This window comes from Tamandua tetradactyla, chromosome 7 (assembly GCF_023851605.1).
Source record: "Tamandua tetradactyla isolate mTamTet1 chromosome 7, mTamTet1.pri, whole genome shotgun sequence".
NCBI lineage: Eukaryota > Metazoa > Chordata > Mammalia > Pilosa > Myrmecophagidae > Tamandua > Tamandua tetradactyla.
Window position 1 is genome coordinate 90,961,261 of NC_135333.1, and position 24,129 is coordinate 90,985,389.

Sequence of the window (24,129 nt, forward strand, 5' to 3'; positions counted from 1 at the left end):
AAAATACGACATTGTACTTTATTCTATCAATATACATAACCTGTCAGGCAGGTGAGAGAAATTTCAGCTTCTGACTGTGACTAGAAAAGAGCTTTGCACACCAACGGTAGGATACAGGATGCCTGGGAGCTCAGAGGCATTCAAGTAAATGAGAACTGAGCTCAATCACTTCATTATTTTTACAGAAATGCAATCATTAGGGCTTTAGTGATGTTATTGTCACTTATTATAGAACTATTATTTTTGTAAAATTTGAATTGAATGCCACAAATGTATGGTTACCAAAATTTTGAACGCTTATAGGGAAAGAGTAGTAGAAACATAAAGGGGAACTAATTGCTAGAAAGTGTGTTGGGGTAGAGGGACAGTTTGCAGGCTGTGATCTGATCCTACTGTGGGCTGGTGAAGGGTGTCCTGGAGGGAAAGGAAGTCCAGGGAGGAGAGGTAAACACAGCTCATTTCACTTCCAGACCTGGTAGACTTCGAGGTGGCGCTGGGTAAAAGGACAAGAAAGAAGAAGAGACCCAGGAGGGGGAACTGTCATACCCATGGTTTGTGGCTGGAGGTGATTTTTTTCACATAAAATCTAAATCTTGGACGTATGTATGTGTTTTCCTGATGATCTTATTTTACTGAAGTCCTCTACGACGGAGACAGTATATTTTTTCCTGTGGTATTTTTTACAACATTCAAACTTTTAGGATAGTTATGAAAATAATACAGACTCCATACAGAGAGCTCCAACGTACCCCTGCCAGATACCCAGATTCACCAATTTTAACGTTAACATTCTGTCATCTATCTCTGCGTTTCTCTATTTATCAGTCCATTTTCTGAACACTTGAGTGTAGGTTTAGAGAGGTAGTATACATATTTGTGGCTGGTTATATCCACAAGACTGCCTTCAACAATAGCGACGTCTCATCCAACCAGTTGAAGACCTTAAATGGATAAGTGATGAGCTTGGCATTCAGAAGAGGGAATTTCCATTTCTACTTCAGCCAGCCAGCTTCTCCTGGGGAATTCAGTGAAAACCTTCAACGGAGCTATATATATATATATATATCCCATCAGTTCTCTTTCCTTGGACAACCCTGATAGTACAGGGCGACTCTGGAACAAATCTAAGAATTAAGCAGAGAAGCTGAGGCATTTCTGGTGAGATCCTGGAAACTAATCTGACGCACTTTTCTTCTGTTTCTGAGTACTCAAGTCACCAAAAGCCTCTTGTGGGAAAAGGGAATTCACTAGAGGCTTGCCCTATTACTAATTTAATAAATAACAAGAACAGATACATGCTAGAGCTCGAAATGTGGCATATTGGATATCATAAAAAGGCTGTTGGTTTATATAGTTCTCTCATCTGAGTAACCTTTAAGGGGAGAAAAAACATATTGGACTCTATTCATTAGCACTGTTTATTCTAGTCTTCAGTGACTATTTTGTAGCATGAACTCTGACAGCTCCACAATCTTTCTGAGACATTAACCTGGAATACGCTTTCTTCCACCCTTGTAGCAGAACATTCTGAACTTTTTCCATCTGGCTGATGCCTGCAGCAATCTACTTTACGCTGAATCCCAGCCACATCACAGCTTTCGTGGGCCCTTGGCAATTTTGCCTTTGTGGCTCCCTCCTTCCATACAAGATATTAAAATATATATACATTTTATAAGTGTGTTGGTATAAAGATGAATATAATCTAAGGTGGATGTATTGTTATACCTTCATTATCATATTCATTTTTCTTCTCATGTTAGAAGAAATTTCAATTAAAACATTTTTGTCAGCCTCTAAAAGTGTTGTGGGCTCCAGGCACTTGCCTCCTGTGCTTCCTGGATGAGTCGCTCCTGCAGAAATGTCCCCCTTGTTGCTGTGCTTCGCCACCCCCAGACTCCCTTTCCGAGGAACCCATATGAAGTTGAGGTTAAACACTTGGGCTCTGGAGTCAGGCAGCGTGGACACATAGAACAGTTTCCCTTTTACTACATGATAACCTAGATTTCACCCCACAGACCACAGATTCCTCACTCGTGTAGTGAAGACAGTATGACTGGGTTTCTTATGAGGATTACAGGAGAAAAATACCTGTACAGCACTTGCCCCAGGACCTTGCATACCATAGGTGCTCAATACTTGACAGCTGCATTTGTTTACTGTAGTCATGACTCCTAGGCTATGAATGAAAGAACCTCAGGGAAAGTGCCCCTGAGATGATTATTTAATGACTTCCCTTTCCCTGCATTACGTGATGTGTCTGCAGAAGGCAACTTGGGAGGGAATACACGGGTGTCATGTGCAGCCAGTGCAATTATTGAAACATGACTCACACCCAAACAAGTGGAGGAGGACATTTTATTTGGAAGGGATGCTGAAATGAAGTGGAGCTGGAGCAGTAAATAGGAATGTTCAGGGTCTCCTCGGATTGCCGCTGTTGGGTACCTGCACGCGGGCAGGATATCAGGCTGTCTGGTGACAGAGAAGCCAGGGTTCCTGGTAACAAATTCCCATTAGGGAGAGGAGGTGCCTTTTTCCCTTGGTATCTCCAGACCCTGGGGTGGTGGGTAAATGGCCAGGCCCTTTGCTGGAGCAAATCCCACACAGAGACGTTCTGTTCTGCTAAAATCTAAAGAAAAATCTTTGTGCTGTATGTTCCCATAGCTCAGTTTTCAGAGAGGTGAATAGGTGTTTTCTAGCAGAGCTGATGTCTATTTGCTCTGAAGTCTTTTCTGCTCTGTTATGGGTCTCGAACTTCACCAATCTTCAGAGACAGCTTTGTAAAGTGAGGTTTTACTGTCTCATACTCCCAGGTTTGTTGCATTGCTTCAGAATATTTCCTGTGGATGGTCCCTGTCCAGGGGCCTCTGTAAAGCATGACAGTTCTCTCTCTGGCACAATCAACCTTCTCTTTCCTTCTGAGGTTTGTAAAATTACTCAGCTTCTACCCTTTGAGGAGCTGGGTAAACCTTCCTGACTGGAGGCTGAAATGAAATGGCAGCTGCTGTGAACACTGTGTAAAGTAAAACTTGGTACTCTACACCCACCATCCTGCTTTGCTCCAATATCCAACACATAGAAAAATCTAAGGAAAGAGAATTTCAATGTTGAAGGAGGAAATTACCATAGATTTTTCTACATGGGACAGAAACCCCAAAAATAACAATACCTTAATTTAGATAGAAGTTAGTTTCTCACTTATGGAAAAAAATTCTGAATGCAGGCAGTCCAGAGCTGGTATAGCTAGTGATATGCTAGGGCCAGCTTGTACCAACTTACCAGAACTGATTATCAGCGTCTCTTCCCAAGTCTGTGCTCACTGATAGCACATTAGTGACTTGAAATTGGCTATCAGAGAAATTAGTGAATGCTACAAATAAGGCCTTTTCCCTCCAGAGAACCTATTTTTTTCTAGCATTTACCAGCACATGCTGGTATAACTCTCCAAGGGGTTAGGAATCCAGGCTCTACACTATCCTATATGGGTTTCCCATTTTTATGGTAAATTCATGATCCAAAATTGCTGCAAGAGTTCTGAGCCATTAAATTTCACATCCAGATGACAAGGAAGAATAAGTAAGTAAATAAGTAAATAAATAAATAAATATTGGATACCAACAGTATCTTTTTTTTAAACGAAAACAGAAAAAAATTTATATATACCATACCCCTTACCCCTCCCTTTCACTGATCACTAGCATTTCAAACTAAATTTATTTTAACATTTGTTCCCCCTATTATTTATTTTTATTCCATATGTTCTACTCGTCTGTTGACAAGGTAGATAAAAGGAGCATCAGACACAAATTTTTCACAATCACAGTCACATTGTGAAAGCTTTATCATTATACATTCATCATCAAGAAACATGGCTACTGGACACAGCTCTACATTTTCAGGCAATTCCCTCCAGCCTCTCCATTACATCTTGAATAACAAGGTGATATCTACTTAATGCATTAAGAATAACCTCCAGGATAATCTCTCAATTCTGTTTGGAATCTCTCAGCCATTGACACTTTGTCTCATTTCACTCTTCCCCCTTTTGGTTGAGAAGGTTTTCTCAATCCCTTGATGCTGAGTCTCAGCTCATTCTAGGGTTTTTTCTCAATCCCTTAATGCTGAGTCTCAGCTCGTTCCAGGATTTCTGTCCCACATTGCCCGGAAGGTCCACACCCCTGGGAGTCATGTCCCACATAGAGAGAGGGAGGGTGGTGAGTTTGCTTGTTGTGTTGGCTGGAGAGAGAGGCCACATCTAAGCAACATAAGAGGTTCTCTTGGGGATTACTCTTAGGCCTAATTTTAAGTAGGCTTAACCTATCCTTTGTGGGGTTAAGTTTCCGATGAACAAACCCCAAGACTGGGGGCTCAGTCTGTAGCTTTGGTTTTCCGCACTGCTTGTGAGAATATCAAGAATTCAACTTGGGGAAGTTGAATTTCCCCCCTTTCTCACCATTCCCCGAAGGGGACTCTGCAAATGCTTTTTTAATCACTGTTCAAATCACTCTGATACCAACGGTATCTTAAAGAGGTTTCTTAGAAGGTGCCAAATTATATTCCTCTGGCCAGTGCTGAGATACATGGCTTTATCTAGCTGTAAGGGAGGCTGGGGGATGTAGTCTTTATTCCAGGTATCCTTATGTCAAACTAAAAAGTAGGGTCTATGGTAGACAGAATTCTAAGATAGCCCAAATATGTAATATCCTCCCCTTGAGAGATTAAATTTTATCATTTAATATGATAAGATATCACTCCTGTGATTATGGTACATCCCAAATTAGTGGACCTTAAGAGAAGGAGATTATCTAGGTGGGCCTAACCTGATCACATCAGCCTTTTAAATCCAGGTCAGAGGGAAGAATTTATAGACTAGAAGCACAAGAAGGATTCAACCTAGCTGGCTTGAAGATGGAGAGGACCATGTGGCAAGGAACGTGGGCAGCCTCCAGGAGCTGAGATGGAGCCTCTGGCAGACAGCAGAACAGCAGTGGGAATCTCAGTCCTACAACAACAAGGATTGACTTTTTCCAATAAGCATGTTGAGCTTGGAAGTGGATTTTTTCCCTCGAACTTCCAGACAAGAACTCAGCCTCTCTGACGCTTTGGTTTTAGCCTTGTGGTGCCCTGAGCAGAGAAACTGGTCACACTGTGCTGGACTTTGGACCTAGAAACTTTGGATTAATAAATGGGTACTATTTTAAGCTGCTAAAGTTTTGGTATTTTGTTACCTAGTGAAATAACATTAATACAGGTTTTATTACTTAAAAAGACAGGGAAAATAAATAATGAAGTAGACAGCTTGCAGGCTTTGATTTATCAATGTAGTGAAGCTCCATACAGTGTGATATTTGGAGTCAGGGGTTGGTGAGCCCTAACTGCATGAAGGCACCTATGGCCATGCTTAAGGTTCTTATGAACTTGAACATGGAAACACTAATCTCTTCACATTTGGTCCCTGACCAGTGCTTCTACCCTAAGTCTCTGCCTCTTCCCTGAGAACCCCATTGTCCCTGTCAACTGAAGGTTGTTCTTCCAGCTGACTCTCTACTTGTCCGGGTAGTTTTATTATGAAGGGAACCACCCAAGGAGAACAGTCCCTATCCCATCCTCATCCTCTTGTGCAGGAGGAGCACAGGGGGAGTGTGTCTTGAGAAGGGGAAGGGACTTTGGTCCCTGTGTTCTCCTTATTGAAAGCCCTGCCCTCGGCATTTCTTTGATAGGAGTCCCTTTCCTGTTGGAGTAAAGGGAAACAGGGATGTGGCTAAAAAAGGGACTCTGTCTTTTTCTTAAAGCTCAGGATTTGTGGATTCATTTAGCGATCGGGCCCTCAGTCTTCTATGTGTTGGTGAAAATCTCCTTTAACTATAATTGCTACTTTGTATGCTTTTCCCTTGCCCTCTAAAGTCCACCATGGCTTTGAGGACCCCCAGCTCTCCAATAGTTATGAATAGAAATAAACAGGTGATGCTGAGACTACTGAAGTCACCTCATCAGTTATAAGGAGCCTCAAAATAATAGCTGTCACATGCTGGGCTCTACTATGTGTGAAGCATTGTGCAGAAAATGTTACATGTTTTCTCTTATCACAATAAGAGGTACATATTATTAAATTGCTTGCCAGTGCTACCCATTAACAAATCACACAGAGTTGAGATTTGAACCATCATCTGGTTCCAAAGCCCATCCCTTCAACTCCTATTTGATTCCCAGAAGAACTACTCAGTCTGTTCTAGTCTAGCTGCTGGAATGCAACACACTAGAGACGGATTGGCTTTTAATAAAAGGGGATTTATTTTGTTGGTTCTTCAGAGGAAAGTCAGCTAACTTTCCACTGAGGTTCTTTCTTACATGGAAGGCACAGGATGGTCTCTGCTGGTCTTCTCTCCAGGCCCCTGGGTTCCAACAACTTTCCCCGGGGTGACTTCTTTCTGCATCTCCAAAGGCCTGGGCTGAGCTGCAAGTGCTGAGATGAGGAATGCCGAGCTGCTCAGGCTGTGGTACATTGCGATCTCTCATTTAAGCACCAGCCAATTAAGTCAAACGTCACTCACTGCAGCAGACACTCCGCCTAGCATACTGCAGATGTAATTGGCAACAGATGAGGTTCACGTACCATTGGCTTATGTCCGCAGCAACAAGACTAGGTATGCTCACCTGGCCAAGTTGACAACTGAATCTAACTAACACACAGTCTAAGATGCACAACTCAGGGGTAATGGACATGTTTTTTCTGGTAATGATAAAGGATTAACACCCAGGCAGTAGAAAGAGCTGATGGATAGTAAATAGTGATAGGATAGATTTGTAGAGCATCTTTGGAGCAATCTGAGATTTCTTGTGTAATAATTGTCCCCAAAGCACCAAAAACCTCATGCTGCTATCCTTGATAAATATTAATGACAATGGAAATGTTTACTATATATATTTTTGGATGTGGATGAGGAAAGGAAGGAGAATACTTTCTGATGCATTCTAAAACTTCCTCCCAGATCTCCTTTACCCATTTCCCCTGCTGGACCATTTTCTCTTCTCATCTCTCTCCAATCCCAGTTTCTCTTTTCTTTCCCATCCTTCCTCTTTTTCTTTGACAGGTAGCTCCATACTCTGACCTATGGTAATTAATTAGTCTCTCGGATTCTTCCGATATTTCCAGACATTGTCCTCATCAGAATTAAAAGACCCCAATGGCTGAGCACAAGAGTTCTTCTTGAAAGATTGGGAAAGGTGAACAGTTGTGAAAAGACTTACTTTCATATTTGTGTCCCCATCACACTGGAAATCCATGGCGTCTTGTAGTGCACAGTGTAGGGGTATTTGGTGCCCTGAGTGGAGAACCTGGTCACACTGTCCTGGACTTCTGGCCTAGGAACTTTGGGTTAATAATTGGGTATTATTTTAAGCTGCTAAGGTTGTGGTAGTTTTGGAGATATCTCAGGATCTTGGATCCAACCTTGCAGAATCTTGCAGGTGTAGAATCATTTAGTGTGTGCCGGATGCTAGGCTGGCTTCTCACCAATAGTATTCCAAGGGTACCAGGCATCAGCCCTCAGGGAGCTGTGTGACTGTGGGGGAGGCATAAGATCAACACAGAAATTCACATTTGAATACAAACTGTGATAAATGCTATAAAGTAAAAGAAAAGTATGTCCAGGAAGTGAGTCATAAGGGGAAAATAAACCTTTCTAGGAAGGGACACTGATGCTGAAACTCAATATCTATGAAGGAGACAGTCAGAAAAAGTGGCTCTCTTACTCAACAGAAGGAGAAGGAACAACATGTTGAAGACACGGAGGAAAGCAGGACTTTGGTGAACTGGGAGAACAGAAAGAAAGAAAATGGGTCTCTGCCTTAACAAGCAGGCATGAGAAGCAGGGGCAGAAAATTTAGGGTTCTGTAGTTCACACTGAGATAGAGCAAGCTTTTTTTTTAAAATTGGTGTTTAGATGTGATTTTTATTAAATATGCATATACTAATGAAGAGATAGCATGTTTTGCCATGTGGTTAAGAAATTGGATTTTTTCCATAGACACGTAATTGTTTTAAAGCTGTCAGTGTCCTAAGTTCTAGCATATTTTGTGATATCTTGAATATGGTAAATTATTAATTAACAAGTATTTATTAAGCAACTATATAGCATCATTGCTGCCACTGGAATACAAATAATTTAGAAATCTTATGCCCTGTCTAAATGGAGCTTGCAATTCAGTTCAGGAACAGACATGGACAGACATGCAATTAGAGAAAAGAAAGTATCTGTGAAAAGAGAGAGTCCCAGATATTCATGTTATATATTGATCCAGAAATGAGTTCAATAGAGCCTCGGAGAGAATGTTAATTATATAATACTGACTGCATTTGTCATAATGTTTTGGGTTGTAAGTAAGAGAAAATCCAAATCAAACTGTTGTAAACAATAAAGGAAATTATTGGATAAAAAATAAGAGAGAATGATTTTCAACAAGAGTGTCAAGACCATTCAGTGAGGAAAGAAGAATCTTTTCAACAAAAGGTGTTGGAGCAAATAAATATCCACATGCAAAAGAATGAAGTTGGACCCCTATCTCATACCATACACAAAAAATTAGATCAGTACAGAGCTAAAACTATAACACTCTTAGAAAAAAACTTAGGGGATAAATCTTCATGACCTTGGATTTTGCCATGGCTTATGATACCAAAAGCACAAGCAAAAAATAACTTTTATTGTACTTTATCACAATAAAAAAGTTGTGCATCAAAGGGCATTCTTGAGGGAGTGAAAAGAAAATCCACAGATTCGAGAAAATATTTGCAAATTATAGTCTGATAAAGATCTCACAAAGCTGCATTTGAAGTATTGGCTGGGCTGTATTCTGATCTGGAGGCTTGACTGGGGAAGAACCCACATCCAGGGGCACTCAAGTTGTGGGAAGAATTCATTTCCTTTTGGTTATAGGGCCAAGAATCCTTCTTAGTGGTTGTCAGCTGGATGCTATCCTGAGTTGCTAGAGGTCATCTTCAGTTTCCTGCCATGTGGGTCTCCCAAACTGGCTGCTTATTTCTTCAAAGGCAGCAAGGGAAGGAGAGTCACTAGTGCAAGACCATTAGCAAGACAGAGTCTTATATAATATTAACATAACCATGGAAGTGACATCCCATCATTTTGTTATAGTCTATTGGTTAAAAGGAAGTCACAGGTGCCCACTCTCAAGGAAGGTGGCTTCTACAAGGGTATGAATACAGAAGGAGGGTATCATTGGGAGTTACCTTTGAGTCTGTCTTTCACACTAGGTGACCTTGATTTTGTTCTGGGTCACAATGTGCCCAGTTCCAGGTCATGATTCATCTAAGCCAACTGTGATACTGTTTCCTGCTTTCTTAACCTTCCTTGCTGCTAGGAGTGATAAACATGTAAGCCAGGTGTGGCAATGGGAACTAAGTAGAAGTCTCTTTTGAGGTTGTGGTGACAGTTTTTGTGTTTCCCTGATAAAAGGGAAGGGACAAAAGTGGAACTACTCTCCTTTTTTTTCAAGCTCCAGATGCACATGTGGTAACTGGAACTAGAATAGCATATGACCATGAGGGAAAGGCTAAAGAATCATAGAGATGACAGCCTTGAGACTGACGAGCTGTGAACTAACACTAATTATACATACAGCTGGACTTCTAAGTATGTCAAAACAATTAATATTTCTTTGTTTAAGCCACTATAGCGGGCTCTCTGTTATTTGCCATCAAAGGCATTCCTAGCTGATTCAGTTGGCCACTATTTTTCTGCCTTCAGCTCTGAATGATTCTGTTTCTGATAGAGGTACACAATTTTGAGGATATCTATCCCACCTCGGATCTCTGATCTCTGCTTGAGGATGTGCTCTTGACACTGGCTGTAGCTGATTGGACCAGGAGTACACTCTTGGCCAGAACTGGGCCCACCAGATTCTTTTCTGGACTTAAACCAAGAGACCTAAGATCAGGCGGTTGGGAGCTGAATCATATTAATTGCAGAGTTTTCAAGCAGAAGTTCATGAACTTTTGAAGCTGAGGTCTTGGAGCTGTCTAAGTTCCAGTCCTTTTCGGGGTATACTGTTCAATTTTTCACTGATACTCTGTGAAAGACATCTGTGTCCTCATAATCAATTCTTTGGTTAAGCAAAGCAGATTCTATTACTTATAAGGAATATCAACTTGGAAACATGACATACAGAATTCTTTTTTTTTTTTTTTTTTTTAACTTTTTTATTGTATAACAGTCCCTTCCGAGCCATGATATCCATGAGAGCCCCTGCAGCCAGAGACCTTTGGAGTTGAAGGAGGGAAATGCCCCTGGGAGAACGTCATGAAACAAGATGCCTGGAGAGAAAGCTAGCAGACCTCACCATGTTCACCACATGCCTTTCCAGTTGAGAGAGAAACTCTGATGTCCTTGGCCTTCTTGAACCAAGGTATCTTTCCCTGATGCCTAAGATTGGACATTTCTGTAGCTTTGCTCTAATGGGGACATTTTCACTTTCCCCTTTTTAAAAGCCATTCTACTTTGGATATATTGCATTCTTGCAGCTAGCAAACTAGAACCATGCCTACATGTAAAATGAACTTAAATTCTAGTTTAAGAACAAGGGTTTTTGCCTATGAATGCTTTTGACTGCATGAAAGCTTGATGGGATGCTGGACAATTCATTGTATAGAACTGTCTTGTTTATTGTAGAATATCTTGTATCAGGACTAAGTTCGCTAAAACTACCTTGGACTGAGTTCACTAAGTGCTGGACATTATGAATGAAAAGCACCCCACCAATTTCCGCAATACCCTTAGGGGACAGTGTTGTCTCTGTTGAGAATCCTGGTCCTGCTCAGGGCTCAGTGGTTGTGGTGGTAAAAGGGCCTGAGAAACAGATCAGATGCCTCTGACCATGGTGCTGTTTCTGGGGCGCTACAAAGTCAGCCTGGCCAAGGGGAATAGATAAAGGATTATAGCTTGGATGGTAGTTTGTTTGAAAAATTAAGAGCCTTTGATGGAGACCTTGAGGACTTGATTAAAAAAAACAACATTCTTTTTAAAAGTTATAATAATAATAAAGCAAACTTATTGTTTAAAATCCAATGCTCATTCGTTGATGGGCATTTGGATTGTTTCCATCTTTTGGCAATTGTGGATAATGCCGCAATGAACATTGGTGCACATGTCTGTTCGTGACACTGCCGTCAGCTCTTCTGGGTACATACTGAGTAATGGCATTGCCGGGTCATAGGGCAACTCAGTATTTAGTTTTCTGAGGAATTGCTGAATTTTCTTCCACAGCGGCTACGCCGTTTTACATTTCCACCAATAGTGAATCAGTGTTTCAATTTCTCCACATCCTCTCCAACATTTGTAGTTTTCTGTTTGTTTAATAACAGCCATTCTTAAAGGTGGGAGGTGGTATCTCATTGTTGTCTTGATCTGCATTTCCCTCACAGCTAATGAAAATGAGTATCTCTTCATGTGCTTTTTAGCCATCTGTATCTACTCTTCAGAAAAGTGTCTATTCATGCCCTCTGCCCATTTTATAATTGAGTTGTTTGTTCCATTGTTGTTGAGTTGTATAATCCAATATGTGGTTTCCAAATGTTTTCTCCCATTGAGTTGGCTGCTTCTTCACCTTTTTAACAAAGTCCTTTGAGGCACAGAAGCCTCAAAAAAAAAAAAATCCAGCTAACCACACACACACACACACACACACACACAGGCACACTTACACACATACAGACATGCATACAGTCAGGAAGAAGACAAAGGTATTTATTGCAGATTTGTCTAATCTTCCTAATTTCTTCTCCTCCCTTTAACAAGATTTGAGAACATCAAGAAAATGCATTAACACGAATTCCTGCCATTAACTTTCTTACATTTGCTTTTAGACTTTAAAACAGAGCATCAATTAGGGATTCTGGAGACACTTGTCTAAAACAGGAATTTAAGAACCTCAAGTTGCTGTGCATTATCTAGAGGAGGGGATAGAAATGGCTGCACAATTCTTTTCCTTCACTCTCTGTCACCCTCTTCTTACCAGTGAATTCCCTCCTCTCTGCGAAAGCTCAAACCTGTTAGCAGTTCTGGAAAGAAGGCAGCTGTAACCACTTGCAAATTATCCCAGTCTCCAAGTTTTAATTTGAGAAACACATAATTCAGTAACTGCTGAAAATGCTCATTGCTTCTTGGCACCTAACAATGCATTTTAAGGCCCCTCAATTTTAATTGACTATCTTAAATATCAAAACCATTTACTGAGGTTGCTGATGAACCAGAGCCAAAATGTTCAAATAACTCTGCTGTCAATTCCCACCCTCACATTTTCAAATTAAAGCAATGGTGTACAAATGGGAGAGTCACTTGAACAGATGTCATTAATGACGCATAACCATTTATGAATATTGCCTGTTTCATTTAGTTATGAATTAATCTTGTAATGGGTAGATAATTGCATATCTTGGAATAGAAATAGTTGAAAAGAGGTAAATTGCCGATGAGCAGCGATATTTTTTTGTCTATAGTTTAGAATGTTTGAGGAAAATGCTTCTTGTTTTTGCTATTAGTGTTATGCTTTCTTATATCAAGACAAGGGGGTTTGTTTTATCCCAAAGGTCAAAATGAATGGCTCTATCTTTACTACTTACTACACATTATGAAGAAGTAGAATTCCTCTTTAGTGTAGTAGGAACGTTTAATTATTGGCCCCTTCTAGAATGTTAAATTGGTATTCCTGTGCCATTTATTGCCCTCTCCTGACCTCGCAGCTGCAGTGGCTCCTAACTCCTTAATCATGGGTCATTGCTCTGATCAGATGTATGGTGAAGGCAGCACGTCTCAATGGTGCATAAGATTCACCTGGGCATCCTGTGACCCAGCAGATGCCCCTGGGTGGAGAAGCAGGCTCTTGAGCAACCTGGGATGGTGGATGAATAACAGGTGAGGCTAAAAGGGAAGATTATCTTTTAGATCCACAAGCCAACTCAGAAAATAACATACCAGGGAGAGATGAGAAAGGTATGTATATGTGATTATGCATACATGCATGTGAATATATAAACAATCTCTGTTTTAAAGTGGCATCACTCAAATGTGCTGTAAAAGTTAATAGATTTGTGCAAAAAAACTTTAAGAAGGAGGTTTGGAGTTATTTGGGACTTTTAATAGATAATCTTTAATATTTGAATATTAAAGATATTAAAATGGGTTCATATATGTAAAATGCTTATTATAATGCCTGGAATATTTTAAGCACATTATGTGTGTTAGTTATAATATTTCTTATTAATACATAATTGTTATTACTATAGCTTGATGCTGGTTCTAGGATTCAAAGGTCGATAATTACAATGGAAAAGAGACTTTTAGAGAAAGAAAATGTTCATGATTGGCAAAGGACAGTCGAGAGAGATAGTCACTGGAAGCAAATAAAGAAAAGAGCCACCTATTTCTTCTTTTAAGAAGACTTCCTCCACACGACAAGGACACGAGGCTGTTCAGAGATGGCAGTAGCTCCTAACCTCAGTCACATTTTCAGTCTGTCTTCTGACAAATTCCATACAGATGAGTGAAAGTTTCTCTCTTAAAAACTGAAAAAACAAAAACAAGGTTAGATTAAGCAATAGCCTTCAGTAGTGGAATATTAGTGAGAAAAGCACCGCATTATAGCAATTTGAAAAAGGTTTCTCTTTGCCAAGAATCAGTTCATTTTTATGTTTAAAGTTAAATTCCACAAAATGGCATAATTAACTGGGATTTTTTGTACTATAAACTGAATGTTTTATACCACATGGCTTTATTGCTCTCTTAGCCCATTTACATTACAAAAGTCCTGCTTTTCAGCGGCACTTATAACCTTTATTAGAGTTGGCCTTAGTGACTTCGTAATCTTGATTTGTTTCCGTTTCTAGGAAAGTCTCTTTATAGTCAACAAAACCATTATCTTACAAAGTGCCACCACCTAGTGGTAACAATGCAAATCGCAAGCTTTGTGCCCATGTTGAGAGGCAACCAACGGCGCTGGAGGGTTTAGACCGTCAAATCCTAGCCCTTGTTCCCACAGGGCCCACACGTGGTCAGGTGCAGCGCCGCCTTCCCTGAGGGTTCAGTAGACACGAAGAAGCGTGACCTGTTCACACGCTGTCTCTGAGGCTGGAGTTAATATACTCCTTTCTTAAGAATTCACTGATACTAGTTAAACTTGTCTGGATTTGGAAAGAATAGGCAACGTGCTAATGGTCATATTTGTACCCACAGTTATTCAGTAAACGCCTTCCCCAGTTTGTGGCTAGAACGCCTTCCCCAGTTTGTGAAATACGTATTTAAAAGCTACATTCGTAGCTAGAGCTAATCTAACTTGTAGTGACATAGCCTACAGTAAAAAGCATGGATAGGACCTCTCGGAATGTTTTTACACCTTTTAAATTCCGGCTTATGTCTTCTCATTCTCAGTGTAGTACAATAGAAAGAGCGCTGGGAATGCTGCAACTTGCTTGTGGGTCTTTGGGCAAGTGACTTCAGCTCTCTGAGCCTCAGTTTCTTTATCTTTAAATTGGGATAGGAATAATATGGGCCACATACTCTTATGAGATTAAAGTACAATGTGATGACAGAGCCATGTTCAGGGAACAGTATCAGAAGTCCAAAGTTTTCCCCTGCTTCCACATATTTGCCCTCCAGGAACACCACCTCGGCTCATGAGCTCAGCACTGAGTCAGAGGAAAGGAGGTCTCGTTCTGATTCATGGTTCCACTTCCTGGGATGCCTTAGTCATCTGAACTGGTCCAGACAAGGCTGCCCCTACTGAGGGATGCTCCTGTTCCGTTTTGAGGGGAGCTCCCTTATTTACTGATAGTCTTGCCTGGATGTAAATGGTGTTTGTGTGCAGCGTGCGGCCAAGGTAGCACAAATGTTCTTCCAATGTCAGCTTTTATTTTTTTTGGAGAAAGTGATGACTGGCTGCAGAGGGCTGGAAACTGGCTTTCAGCTTGGAGGAAGAGCAGAAGTCGGCAGTAGGTGGGGCAGAAGCTGACTAACTCGCAGGATGGCCTCCTCTGGGGAAGGGTTACATAGCTTCTGGGTTTGCCACCTGCCCCAGGATTGCAGGGTTACTCCCCTGCTGCTGGTGAGAGGTGACTTACAGGATGGTCTCCACGCGCATTTTATTAAACCTGAAAGAGCGTTTCAGTACCAGTGATTGCCACGTTCATGGCTGACAACAGTACATGATTGTGCTAATGAATAATCTGAATTATGTGACTTTTGATTTACGATTTGAATGCAAAGAACACTATATATGGTGCTTATCTATGCATATATATAACAAGAATTACAACCAAGAGTTTCTTTTCTTCTGAAAAAATAATGCACAGTGCTCTCCCTGCAGTTATTAAAAGGATACATCCCCAAGGCAGAAAACTTGGCGTCTAGAGCATAACAGAAGCAGCCCTCCACAATTAGGCCAGATATCGCTAGTACACCTGGACAGTCTCAGACCTACTTAGCAACCCTCTCTCACTCTCAAATGTGCCCTGGTTTGGATGAGAGCTTATGTGGGCCCTCTGTCCCTATGCCACCCTCCCAGAGGGAACTACCATCACCGGTTTGGTCACTGTCTGTTGAGCCCTTTTTGCAATGCTGGTGTCATACAGAGCGATGGTGAGCCTGGATGTGGAGTCTGAGAGGTCTGGCTGGAGCGTGGCTGGGGCACTAACTGGCTCTGTGACTTTAAGCAAATGTTTGTTAATGTGATTTTTTTCCCCTGCCATTTAAAATGTATAAAAATAATAAATGCGAATGGTCAAAAAAAAATTCTAACAGTTTAAAAGGGTACAAGATGCCCCTAGCCCACACCGCAGAGGTGGGCACCTTGAACTGGACAAGTTCCTTTACATCTTTGCATCTCATTCTTTCATTGGTAAAATGGGTATAGTACATACCCCTCTCGCATCCTTTCCTCTCTGCTGGATGCTAGGTGCTCATCTGTACTGTCCTGATGTACAGCAAATGCTAAAATGCCGTCACTAATATTATGATTATTGGCATGCTCTTTTGAAGCCTGCTTTTTTTTTCCTACTCACCAAGTCGACAGAAGAGTTTCTTAACCTCATTTGCAATAAACAAAAATCCCCCAGTAAATATGGAAATGTGAGTTTTCTGAGGGGCCTCTATTCCAGTGTTGTCCTCAGCAAATATTACCAGGTTCAACAAGCGTAGACATGGGAGCCTCATCTCCCTGCTAGCAATGGGCCCTTCCAGGTGGGGTTTGGGGTAGTCTGGGTGTGTGGGAGGCAGTGGGGTGGAACATTTACACTGCTGTTTGTGGTGTACCTGTTCAGGCATAAACAGAGAGCTTTAGTTTCCATCTGGCGCCTCTCACTGGCACTAAACTCACACTAAAAAGAAAGGAAGGAGAGCAGTGAAAAAGAAAGACATCTAAACTGTTCCATGGATAGAATCAAAAACAAATTTGGTTCCACCATCCCGGGTTCTAATGTGGTCAGAATGAGACAGGAAAGGGAGTCTTCTGAAATTAAAGAACCCGAGGAGGTGGATTTTGACTAAGAAAAAGATTAGTTCTTGTCATTTCTCAGAGAACAGTGCTACTCGCTCTGTAGTCAAAACATCCCTCTGAAATGGGACTGCTGAAGAGAATGCCCTCCCTTTCCTGTTGCTTTATTTAGTTTCAGTCAATTACAGCTTGTTTTGTCACAGTCAGATGCTAGGTAGAATTCTCAGTTCTCCTCAATATAATGGAAACTTTGGTTCACAGAATTCCCTCTTTTTAGGCTCTTCCAGCCCCGTCTCTCCTTTCCCAGGCTCCACCCTGGCCGTCTGTCACACTGAGTTTGAAAATTCTTTTCCTGAGGTTGGGACCCAGGGTTTGGACTATGGGTACTAGAGTGTCCATCCTCTAGTTTTACTTGCTCCTAGGTCTTCTTAGTTTCTTAGAAGTGGATACAGACTCTCTCTCGACCGCAAGGTGGGGAGGGGAGCATACTAAATAATAATCACTAGCATTTTTTTTCAATAGTAAAGCTGTTTAGACTCCAAATATTTATCAATATGAGTTTATTTATAATTGTTGGTGAATTGTTGAAAACAGAGGGTTTTTTGTTTTAGCTATCTGAATATTAAAGTTCTGTGTTCCTTTTTCCAGGGATGACCCCTTGACTCTTGAAAGTATTTTCTGTGTATTGTTGTCCTTTACATATACAGAGTGATCATGTAGCAAACATTTTCATTATTATACCCTCTCATTGTTAAAATGCATCTTTAGAGGATGAATATATATATATATATATACAGACTTTTTTTTAACCACATTAATGCAACAGTTTAAAGAAGATTTTCTTTGTTAGTTATCCATATTTGTTATTTCTTGCTGGGTAACAAATTACCCCAAAACATAGCAGCTTAAAACAGCAAACATTTATTATTCACATGGTTTCTGGGGATCAGGGTTCCAGGAACAACTTAGCTGGGTGATTGTGGCTCAGAGTCTTTCATGAGATGTTGACTGGGGCTGCAGTTTGTGAAAGCTTGACTGGGCTGGAGGACCAAGCTCACCCACATGGCTGTTGGCTGGGGACCTCAGCTTCTTACCACACAGGCCTCTCCGTAAGGCTGCTCACCCAATGGCAGTTGCCTTTCTCCAAAGTAAGTGATCCAAGACATTGAGACCACCAAGACAGAAGCCACAGTACCTTTTATAACCTAATCTCAGAAGTGGTATACCGCCATGTCTACAGTGTTCCCCTGGTATAGACCAGTCCTGGTAAATGTTGGAGCAGACTATACGAGGGTGTGCATATGAGGATGCTGGGGCCATCGGGGGCCATCTTGGAGGCTGACTCCCGCAGCCCTTCCTGTGGGTCTCAACGAGTCACACCTCTTCTATCATGCAAAACAAACTCACCCTCTCCCGAGGCTCCCCAAAAGTCTCATCCCCTTATAGCATCAGTTCAAAGTTCAAAATTAAATCTGGTCCAGGTGTAGATGAAGCTACTCAGGCATAGTTTCTTATGTACAACTTCTTGAGCACAGTTCCTCTCTGCCTGCAGACCTGTGGACTACAGAGATAACGTATCTGCCTGCCTCAGCCTCACCTAACATACAATGCTAGTCAGGCATAGAATCACCACTGCAGATATTCTTGTTTAAAAAAATGGGGAAAATGGAAGGTAGACAGAGTTCCTAGAAGTTTTGAAACCCAGCCAGGCAGACTTGAAAGTTCCTTGATTAGGACTCATTCATACTCATAATGTAGGAGTTATATCACTTTTGACTCTGCCTTTTGGACTTTTGGTTCCATCCTCTGAGTCATCCTTCTTTACTGAAATATAGCATATATTTGCATCTGAGTACTTTTATGAACTTGCTTCCTGTCTTTAGAATTTTGGAGGTCCAGTGTCTTCTTTTCATTTTGTAATTTTAAGCCTTTCAGTCCAAGCTGGGAGTGTTTCTGTTGATGTTTTAAAAAATGTGGTGAGTCTTCTGTGAAAACTACTGGGGTTTATTTCATTAGAAAAAATCCAAACCCACAAATGTCTTTGAGATAAGCCCGTCATTACCTTGAGTTTTTGCTGAGGGACATAATCCTTAAGTTTCTTAAAATTTGAGTGAATCCGTGAATGGTATACTTAAAATCTTTGGTCTGAGTGAATGGTAATCTGAGGCCCACTGTTTTCCTGGCAGAATGCTGGATTTGATCTTTGCTAGAAAATTATTTCTTAATTTTAGCATCATTTGCCATCTGTCTGGAAGGGAGAATTTTCAGAACCATTAAATTCCATCTTATCAGTTTAACTGTATTCCGTTTAGTTTATTTTTCTCCTCTAAGTACCAAGAAGAAAGCAGGTGGCACCTTGAACACTCTGGCCAGAAATCTTAGCCAGATCACCCAGTTCACTGGGTTCATTTTCTACTTTTGACCTAACTACAGATAACACTGTTGCTAGACATTCGGCCACTACATAACAAGGATGTCCTTTCCTCCAGTTTCCAATAAAACTTTCCTCAGTTTCCTTTATGCCCTTACTTATAACCTCCTCAAAGTTCAGAATTACATGAACAGTGTGTTCAAAGCTCTCTAATCTTTCACTAACATTCTCCTTGAAATCCTTACAGCTTTTCCAATTTCTACCCACTGTTCTGTATTAAAGCCATTCCCACGTTTTAGGTTTTTGTCATGGTACCTTGCTTCCAAGTACCAAAAATTTTATAATAATTCTTCTAGATGAATGTGTTTGTTCCCAAATTATTCTCAATTCCAGATGGGGAAATGGAGGCTCAGAAGGGTTGTGACTTGCTCAGGGTCACACGTTTGGTATGGGGAAGAGCTAGGACTCAAACTTAAGAATGTCCAACTCCAAAGCACATTTTCTTTTCATTGTACCATGTTCCCTCTGGAGGAAAAAAGATGAAATGTAACTTATTAACAATTCTGAGTTGCTGAAGCCTTGGCAGGGACATCAAATCACATACTTCTAGGTGAATCATTTAAATTGCATTTTATTGTCTTGTACTGTCCAGTACAGAGGCCCCGAGTCTACAGATACCCTAAAATAGCTCATTTAATAAATGAAGAAACTGGGGTTTCTCAGGCGCATGCAGCTGAGAAATATTAGAGTCAGGATTTAAGCAAGGTCCAACTGATTTCAAAATGCTTTATCTTCCAAGTGTTCAATCATGTACATCACATCTTATTCATTAACATTTGGATGAATGTCAAAGGCATTTTATTTGCTGAGGAAGGACAGAATGGGACTAACTATTATTTTAACTTATGTGTTCTTGGGGTACAGCATGAATTAAAAAGGGAAATGGTAAGTCTCTCATAGGGATATTGTCATGATTAAATGAGGCAATGCATGTAAAGCTTATCAGAGCCTGGCCTGTTGTAAGCTTTGCATAAATACCCCCACATTGTCAATATTCAGTAGATTTGCATTTGAGCTCCAGTATTGGCTGGTTACCTGAATTATTCCAGGGCCTGATTCATATCTACCTCAAAACCAAGATGAAAATGATCTATTCTGGACATCACCAAGATTTGATGGAGAAAAATGAAATGTCACATGACAAGTATTGATTGGCTCAGCAGAAAGTTATTCCAGAAGTCTGGCCTTCTATATCACCATCTCAGATGGTATGAAAGAACCTCATTCTGAGTCTGTAATACCCATTTGGCTCCAGCCAGGAGCCCACGCTTCATTAAAAACTGAGAGCTGTGCCAATTTGTCTGGGGCTTTATGAGTAGATGAAAGGGGCCTCGGAAGAGACTATCGGTTCCACCCTGGCTCGGGCTGGGTGTTTGCCCCCAGACTTGTGTGGTGGGATGAGGGCACCGGCTCACCCACTTCGCTGTGGACTGGGCTGCCCTCAGGGGCCAGGCCATTGATCTTGCCCCCAAGTCTTGGAATGTGGCTCCAGCCTTATCCCCAGGCCTCTTGAGGCTCCACAGTAGGCCTCACACTTTCACAGGTTTATTCCTGGTGGCAACTGGTCTCACAAGGTAGGAAAGTATGAACTTGGAGCTTTGCGGTCATTTTTATGTAACAATGTTTTAATACATAAGATGTCAGAGTCCAGCTTTCTATGCTTTCCAAACGGTGTCTGTATTTTGATTTTTAATGTGCTCCTGAACAAGGCTGCCTGCCAGCACCAGCCGAATCTGGTTAGGAAGGGCTCCTGTACCTGGAAAGGGTCCCTTGAGAAAGCACTTCAAGTCATTTATCCAGTGTTGGCTGGTTTTGCTCTTGGCTTGGAGACTGTCAACTTTCCACCAGACCTGCCGCATAGTGGAGCACATCCTCTCTGAGAGGGTGAGAGAGCCAAGGAGGGAGCAGGTTGCAGGGATGACTGCTATAAAGCAGATGTTATTAGTGGGCATGGGGTGAGGTTGGGAGGCTGAGTACAGTAGCTTTATTTCAGCCTCCAAGGTGGGCCACAAGACTGTGGTCTAGAAGGAAAGCTGCTCCCATTTGGCCAAGCCTAGTATCCTGAGAATCCCCAGGCGAAGAAACACTTCTGCCTGGTATGTAAATTCAGAGCTCAGGTCTGGAAGGAGTGATGTTGATGAAATGCAAAGCTGTCACAAAGACCAGTTGAGAACCAGAAACACGGAGTCTGAATATCTTATGACCACCCAGTTTTTATTTGACTTTGATTATTCTTAACGAAATAAACCTGGTTTAAAAAAATAAAAGGACAAGAAAATCATAATTATAGCTGGGTGAAAACTGGTTTGCCAATATTAACCGAGGCTCAGTTATCCTTGTTGCTATGCCTGGCGATGAGAAGCTCATATATAATTTAGCATATATGCCCTCGTTTGATATATGGGACTCTAGGTCTTCTCCCTGTCACTCTGATTTCTTTATTCTGAAAGGGAGTGTGGGTAGAATTCACCCCCCACTCCTTCCCCCTGGGTCTAGATAAATTTTCTCAGCATATGGTGATAGAAATGGATTACCTTACCCACTGGATAGCCGAACACTTGCTTAGCAGTTTATATTTGGGTTTCCTTTTTTGTTTCCCTCCTAGAGAACAGAAATAAGCATAATTCTTTGACTCTGAGTATGACCCAGCTGTAGATAAAATCACCCACATTACCTGGGTGTCTGCAGCTCCTCTGGGCACTTTCTGACCAAGCACCTAAGATAAAGGCCTTCCCTGAACTGCACCTTGCCATGGCCTCCCTCACCCCTTTGTTCACACATTCCCTTAGGGAGAATCTAGTGAAATGCCGATGATTGTTTTGAGTATTGGAATCACACAATGAAATGGAAGGAAATACTTGGAGACAAGACTTATTTCCCTGCCTTGCATTTGAGCATTTCAAGCTGAAATTATATGGAGTGTGTATAAAAGGAACAACAAACTGGATGATCCCTGGAGAGATTTATACATAGTACTGCATAGAACAGGCAGAGACGTTGCTCCCCATGGATTTGCTTGTTGTACAACTTACCATTTACAAAAGTTAGTTATATTTACAAATGTGTTGCCTCCCTTCTTGACCTTAAAGACTTCAGGACCCGTTCATGAGGCTCCTCTTTTTGTCTTTAAGGCCAGTACACAGAAGTGCACTTTGTATTGTGGTATAATGAATTAGGCTGCCCTTGGTATTTACTCTGGAGAGAGTTGAAAGGAAATATTTCCCATATCCCATACCTCTTCAAGGAGAAGTGCCAAAGCCTAAATGTATAAAACAGGAAGCACTGAAACAGACTGGAAGTTTGGGCACATCCTTGAGAAGTTTTTTATCCTCCCAGTTTCAAGTGTGTAGTGCCAAACCAATAATCCATGCTCTATGGATGTATTCATTCCGTACTTCTTTCCTTTCCTATTCAGAATTGTCAGTCTAAAGTGGCTTCTCTTTCCTGTTATTTCTTGTGACACGACTTGCTCACTAACTTCAGGGTTGTATTGGTTCAAGCTTGTGGTGGGCAGTCGCTTCTTCCAAATAAAGTTGAGATTAATGTAGTTTACGCTGAGTTGACAGTGAATGCAGGGAACAGTCTTGTACTAAGAGAGCTCAAAGTAAAGCTGGGCTGGGGAGGGCATAGGGGGAGGAAACCGGAAGGTTAGAGAAATTGTCTTTGGTGTTTTTACCCCTCCTTTCTGCACTATTCCTCTCGCAGTAAATGCCGTTCCATGCCCCAGCCTGGTGTTCTTGTGCTGCCTGCCTTGGCGCCACCTGAAATGCAGCGCACACTAAGATAACAGTGCTTGGATATGCTGTCCTTCCCCAGGGGACTCTTAGGTATAAACGGTATTGAGTACAGAGGAAAATGCTTAACACCCAAAGTAAATGTCTAACAGTGGACTTTTTTTTTTTTTTGCATGGGCAGTGACATGGAATCGAACCTGGGTCTCTGGCATAGCAGGCAAGAACTCTGCCTGCTGAGCCACTGTGGCCTGCCGGATACTAGCAGTGGACTTTTGATTCCTGTGGCATTTGATCAATATAGGTAGTCTGAAGGGTTGGACTCTTACAGTGATCTTTAAAAACCACTATGGAATGATCCACTCAGATCATTTGTAAACCAGCCTGCTCAAAGGGCATCATACATTTCATTTCTTAGTGTGACACAGAGGCAGACAATAGTTTGAGAAGTTTACCACTATTTAACATATAGGAAGTTGTGGCACAGACACTTTAGAGGGACTAAGAGGAGAAAACTCAAAACTGTTACTGATTTTTAAACTAGTCTCTTTCTGTGGTGTTGGCATCTCACCAATACTTGGTGATCTCCAGGAAACAGGTCTCCTTAGACTCCTGCACATGAGAATTCTTAGTAATAGGTTGAAAAAGGGATATTGAGTAATCGCTGGCAAAACTACCTCTCCACATGCCCACTCTGGTTGCAACAATTGTGAATTACCGCTTTCCCTAAATAATTATGATCAAATTATAACCAGATATTTCTTTCTTTTTCAATCTGTACCTTTATTCTGAGAGTTTCTGGTTATCCTAGATATTAGCATCTGATACTAATTGATATTGATAAAGTAACCATGGGAAAATTATTATATTATGGATGTAGATATGCCAGTATACAGAATTCTTTGAATTTTCTTTCTACTTGGTATGCATAATCAGTTTTTGGTATTCAAGTATTCTAATATACTGTACTATTTTAAAATACAAAATCATCACTTTTTTTTTTTTGCATGGGCGGGCACTGGGAATCAAACCCGGGTCTCTGGCATGGGAGGTGAGAACTCTGTCACTGAGCCACCATTGCACTGCCTCAAATCATCACTTTTTATTTGCTGTAGTACTGTAATTCATGATTTAAATCTGAAATCTGAATCAATGATGTCTTGAACTCACAAGCAGTGACCCAGTTATTCAATTGAAAAGGCAATTTGATCACACTTTACAAGTCTAGACAAATTTGTTCTATGCAAGGTGCAATAAGCAACTATATTGCAGTAATGCAAATTGCAAATTCTTCCTGAAAGAATAATTCTCTCTCTTGTCCAAAGCTTGTTCAAATTAGAGGAATATGAGCATGATAGTATTGAACTTAAAACATGATAAAACAAAGAAGATAAAATAAACCAAAAATGCATTATTTGAAGCCCAAATTACAAATTGCTATCAGTACAGTTTTTGAAATATAAAGTTCAAAAA

At 41.1% G+C, this 24,129-nt stretch overlaps 1 long non-coding RNA gene across 2 annotated transcripts in view; it reads right to left on the bottom strand.

The window, feature by feature from the left end:
- LOC143691625 (uncharacterized) overlaps nt 1-24,129 on the bottom strand; it is a 141,046-nt gene that overhangs the window by 11,010 nt on the left and 105,907 nt on the right. The window contains exon 3 of one of the 2 annotated variants that reach the window (XR_013179615.1): nt 13,429-13,573. This is a non-coding gene — a long non-coding RNA (uncharacterized LOC143691625). Of the gene's footprint in view, nt 1-12,512; nt 13,574-24,129 lie in introns of those variants that run through there. The other variant, XR_013179614.1, reaches the window with a different exon arrangement.